At 40.5% G+C, this 6,000-nt stretch overlaps 1 protein-coding gene across 1 annotated transcript in view; it reads left to right on the top strand.

The window, feature by feature from the left end:
- Nucleotides 1–1,173: 1,173 nt before the first annotated feature.
- AKAP6 (A-kinase anchoring protein 6) overlaps nt 1,174–6,000 on the top strand; it is a 241,344-nt gene continuing 236,517 nt past the window's right edge. Inside the window, exon 1 of the mRNA XM_053380707.1 lies at nt 1,174–1,284. The gene's annotated coding sequence lies outside the window, so the exon portion shown is untranslated. The remainder of the gene's footprint in view (nt 1,285–6,000) is intronic.

Here is a 6,000-nt window from a genome sequence, read left to right as displayed (position 1 = left end):
AAGCAGTTTTGCCAAAACCTCTCTAATCTAAGTAGCACTGGCAAAGAGCCAGAAATGTGTCATCTTTGTTTAAGTGTGAATTGTCACACTGCTCTATTTTAATTGTGCACAACACAGCCAGTATGAGTTGCATTCCCCCCTATGTTCAGATGGAAGATAGACTCCAGGTGCTGAAAGTAATGGGTCTCTCTCTCCCCCCCTCCTCGACCCCCCAACAATCACAAACCACAACAGTTAAAAAGGAAGGTCTGTTTACTGTACTCCTGCTTGGCCTGTGCCACTGTGGCCCAGAAGGCACACAGATTGCTTGCAGCCTCCCTTGAATCTTCATTTGTGTGTCTGTCTGATAGACAGATGAAAGGCAGGCTACTCAGCATGCAGATGATATTGCAGGTTAGCTTACAGCTGAGAAATGATGGGGCGTTTTTTTTTTGTTTTCATCCCTTGACTGGCTAGAAAGTTCTCATCTTGTAGAGGGGAAAACAGCTTTCTTCCCCCCTCCCCCCGCCCCCATTTTTAAAAGAGCTTCGCAAAACAGCTGGCACAGGATAGCTGGCAAATGTACGTTGCAGTTTCCACACAAACACACCCCGCCAAGCAGACACTGGCAAATAGAATTTCGAAGAAGCATCAGAGTATAGGAGCAAATTTGTGTAGGACAGGATTTAAAAGAATTGGTTCATGTTAAGGGCCCTCAACACTGTAAACAGTGTTTCACAAATTGGCTTGCACAACTTATGCACAGTGTGATGTTTAGAAGATGATTTTCATAAGCCATGCTGAATTAATGTGTGGATTTTATGTTTTCCTCTGTTAAAAAAAAAAAGTGGTGGATTACAGTTTGTATAGATCAAAAATGAAATTAAAAACCTTTTTTTTTAAAAAAATGTGTTGAATATGTATGCATGTGCATAGTTTGCAATTGCACACAGAGAGAAATGCTCAGGCAATATTTTCCCTGAATAATAAATATATTGTTACGATACTTAGGTTAAAAAAAATAATACAGTGACACTGCACTTTCCCAATACTCCCTTGCATTTCCTTTTCCTTTTTACTGTCTCTTTAAAAACCTTCTGTATTGTCTTGGGCTCCCCTGGAAATGCAGTAAGGATTCCTATCACATCTCGGTTGCCATGGCAACAGCAGCCTTTCCCATAATGAGCTGCATCATCTGAACTGATGTCACAGCATCATGCAGCAGGTCAAACAAGGCACCTCCTAGTATTGCATCCTACAGATTGTGCTGTAAACATCAAAAGAGGATGGTGTGAGCAGGAGATGGTGAGTGTTAAACATCCGCCTATTCTTATTTGTCTCTGCCGCTTGCCTTATCTGTACGAGGCTCTCCTATTTTTAGAGTGTCTGAGTTTTGCCTCCTGAGGATGGGTTTGGAGGAAAGATGCTGCATGTCTAAATATAATTTTTCAGGCAGAAAGGCTTAGACAAAGGCCTACAAGAGCCTCACGGAGCCCAAAATATTAGTAACTGACCTTGCTGCTTTCCGGAAGCGGACCACAATATATGTAAATTGCACACCTTAATTTGTGGCGCACCTTTTCTAATAGGTTTCGTGTGAGGAAGCGATAGCTTATTCCTATGTTGTGGATTCAAAAATATTTAAAATGTCCACAGCCACTTGCCTGGAAATGAGAAGTGAGCATCTATATTCTTAATCTTTGGAAATCTTTGGGGGTTTTGCAGAATCATTATTTACCTCCGGTGGGCTTTGATAGGAGGAGAGGAGGTTAAAAAAAAAAGCAGCTAACCAGTGCTGAATAAGCACTTGGCACTGCGTTGACTTTAAATGGGATTTTCTGCTGCTATTTTTTAATGGCTTATAAACCATAAGGTATGAAAATTCCCCATCCGTGGAGGAGAATGGGGTCCCCCCATCTAAGAATGTTGTTGTGAACCTGTAGAAGGGAATATTTAGTGACTCTTGGGTATACTCCTTAGAGGAAAGAAAGCAAGTCCTCCACTGCAATTGCAGTAAAGGAGTAGCCAGCAAAGCCAGGTTCCCATTTAGTCCTGCTAGCCTTACATAAATATAGTTAAGTATACACTATGGTTGTATTAACTGGCTCTTAACCAAAGGTAAAACAAAATATTCTCTTAGAATGTCAGTTGTGTGTTTAACATCAGGGTGATTTTGAGCCCTTATTGATGGCATCTAAATGTTTTTGCTTCGTAATCATCCCCCTCCCTCCCTCTCTCTCTCTCCTGGGAGCCAAAACATGGGCTTCATTTAGCTTTCAGTAGGACCTGGGTGGGTGAGATAGAGCAATTCATTGTCTCCCAATGTTTAGATGAGTCATTGTTTTATCTATTGCTGTTAAAAGTAAAGAAAATACCAGACACGTGTTGGTTTAGCTGACCAATATGTCCACTAGGAATTAGGGAGTGGTCTCCATTTCTGCTTTGCTTATTATAGTTCTTATTTTTTAAAGAATAGACGTTGCTGGTAGTTTTGTTGTTTGATCAAACAGCCGAAAGTGCAAGAGGACACTAATACAAAGCATAAGCGAGAAAACGTAGGAAAGAGCTAATTGTTTTTCATAATCGTAATAAGCACAAAGGCCTCATCTGGCATTATCTGTAATGGATCTTTTTGATCTTAATTGGGTCGCCTGCACTGTAACCTCCGAGCATTTTCTGGCATGGTCTAAGTATACATCTGTCCTTTTAAACCAGGAAAACGACATCAGGGAGTGCTTTATTTACTGTGACAGTTTTAAAAGGGACATTGTACTGTCCTAAGAAAGGAAGTCTCTGGGGTCTACTGGGTGATGCAAAAAAGGCATGAGTTAGCAAGACAGGGAATGTCTGGCTACTGGCTGGATTATGTACCCCAGGCAAATAAGTTATTATTTGAGAATTGGCTCCTAGAGCAGATGCAGCTGCTCGGAAGCAGCACCCTTGTTGTCTGGGTCCCACAGCACTTGACAGCAGTGGACGTGCATCTCTGGGACAGAGGAAAAACATGAAATGTGCAAGTAGCAGACATTGTCTAGGGAAAAGCAAGCCTGCATCATCTGGGTACATCCAGTTTTATGAAGCTTTTTGGTTAAAAGACTGAGAATAATTTCAGGCAAGATGGAAGGATTAACTAAGATGCCCAGTGCATGCTACTTAGTACTGGAATTCTACTAAGCAAGGTAAGACTCGATGGGGATAGTCAGAAACAGAACATCCCCACAGAATCCCCGCAAGCTGCATTTTCCAGAAATATAAATTTGATTCCCCTAGCAGAGAGAGAGTGCATCCAATGTGAAGTACCTTGTAGCCAAATGGACAGGGGTCATAGGTCAGTGGTAGGGCATGCACTTTGCATTCAGAAGATCCCAGATTCAATCTCTGGCATCCCTAGGCAAGGCAGGAAAAGGTTTCTGTAAACAAGGAGCACATAAGTCAGTGTAGAGAATACTGAACTAGTTAGACCTATGGTCTGGTTCACTATAAGGCAGCTTCCTGCATCTCTACTTGATAGACTGAAAGCAGAGTTGCATGTTTGCATGAAGGACCTTATTGCTACATAATGCCACTACACTTACAGACAGTTATTTGACTCAATTCGCTAGAAACTTTATAGAAGACTGTGATAAAATGGCCAATCATCTTCACTACACATTCAAGTTCATTTTTCAAGCATTATCTTTCTCTTGGCACTACTTCCCATTGACAATACCCACTGCTAATAGATCGGTGATAAAATAACTTCAAGATATCATATCCAGTATTGAGCCAAGTACTTTAATTTCTCTGTCTATTTTTAAACAAACATTTGTTTTTATTTAAACTGATTTGCTGGCCACTTTCTGTAGAAAGTTTCTAAAAATAACATGATGCTGCCTGCTGCTTGGGTGGGGCATAATGACAGGGTCTGAACAATAACTGGCTCTTATTTGGAGCAATTAGCCTGGCATCCATCAAACAGTCTTACACAATGATCTCAAATCTGATATCCTGTCCTTTCCGATCGTTTACTGGTCCTGAAGGTAGCACTTTTCTTCTTCATACTGCTGTATTTTATCTTAGGCAATTTCTTTTACACATGGAAACACTCAGGTGGTCAGTAGTAAAGCTTGAGGTGTTCTTAAAAAGTCATTGTTGGGGCCACAAGGACAGCATAAAATATTATAGAATGAGGTGCATTTGTGGTTATTCAACCTTTACTTTGCTAATAATGTTATCAATAATTTTAATTAAAATAAATGTTATGAGTCCTATGGCCAAATAAGAAGAATTCAGGTAAGCTCAAGATAAAAGATGTGCTAATTTCTAGAAATGGGAGCCTGTCTTTGTAGGTATTAAGTTAACATATGTTAGCAGAACCAAAAGGACTAATTATCACAATTAGTAGAATTAATCACAAGCTAAAAGTGTGGGTTTTTAATTGGAATTTCCTCTGAGATGGGAAAAGCTATTCTATCCTGATGGAACTATGTGATGCACATCTGTTGACTGAATATATAGAAGATTCTGTGTGTCTCCTCCACCCCCCCAAAAAAAGAATTATAAGAGAATTATCTTCTTTAAATATCATATCACCTGTATTAAGATATAGCACTGTTTTATTTTAATCAATTATTTTAACCAATTAATTAAAAGGAAAGGTGAAAATTGCCTAAATGCTTTAATCTCTTCATCTGGCAACTATCAGCATGAAAGCAACACAGTGATGCTCTGAAATAAGAGGTCAATTTGCAGCTTCCTCTGTTAACTTAAAAAAAACTTGTTTGCTAGGAATTTATTTCTTGGATTACTGGTCCAGAGAACTGTCATCTTCTCTAGACTGGGCATGTCCAGCTAGAAACTGATTTCTATTAAATGGAAATCTGCAAGCATATGACTCAACAGACCAAATGCATTTTGAACTGCCTGGGACATGACTATCCTGCCAGTTTTTTGCAATTCCAGAGTGTTGGCAAAAAGCAGGTGTTTTATGTAAGCAGCCATATATTTTGATGGGTGTCATTTGGCTAGACAAGTTTTGTAGGCCTTCAGTAATGAAAATTATAATTACAAAAAAAAAAGATGCAAGGATATATAGCAGAACTGGAATTTTCTAGCTCATTCCACTAGCATTCTTTACATAACATCTATTTACTGTTGCCCTTAAAGATACATTGTTCCTTAGGGATGTTCGATGCCTTTATCTTAGTTTAGCCATAACAGCAAAACATGCTGTATTCCTCTGTATCATCTGAGTCAGGTTTAAATAAATACAGTTACGAGAACTAGCAACAGTGAGGTTCACATGTTGCTCTACAACTTCCCTTTCCTTCATGTACATGGAGGAAATTATAAACTTCTGCTTTTAGTTTGTGGTAAACTATGGTTTATTATTTTCAAAGTTTGGTTTGCTCCAAACTAAAGGTGGAACCTGCCACCCTGTAGATGTTGTTTGATGTCATCAACCCCAGCCAGCATGCAGAGCTCAGGGCTAGATGGGCATGCTGATGTCAGGGGTGGGAACACAGCATACAATCCTGCACTCTCTTCCAAGCATTGAGAGGGCATCTGAACTGGGCAGTCAGCTCATGGTGAAGTGTGTCTTTCATAGGATCTCCTGGCTTGCATCGTATGATCTTGGTATGACCCCAAACTACTTTCAATCTGCTGAAAGTTGTGGAGAGCCTCACTCCCCCACACCTGCATTGATTCATGGCCTATGCTGACTTGTGTTTGGATCCAAACTGCTAATTTAAGGCCTGCTTCAGTTCATTACAGTGGTACCTCTGGTTACGAACTTAAGAGCCAGCGTGGTGTAGTGGTTAAGAGTGGTAGTCTCGTAATCTGGGGAACCGGGTTCGCGTCTCCGCTCCTCCACATGCAGCTGCTGGGTGACCTTGGGCTAGTCACACTTCTTTGAAGTCTCTCAGCCCCACTCACCTCACAGAGTGTTTGTTGTGGGGGAGGAAGGGAAAGGAGAATGTTAGCCGCTTTGAGACTCCTTAAAGGGAGTGAAAGGCGGGATATCAAATCCAAACTCTTCTT

This window comes from Podarcis raffonei, chromosome 1 (genome assembly GCF_027172205.1).
Source record: "Podarcis raffonei isolate rPodRaf1 chromosome 1, rPodRaf1.pri, whole genome shotgun sequence".
Classification (NCBI taxonomy): domain Eukaryota; kingdom Metazoa; phylum Chordata; class Lepidosauria; order Squamata; family Lacertidae; genus Podarcis; species Podarcis raffonei.
This window is presented reverse-complemented; position numbering and strand designations above follow the sequence as displayed.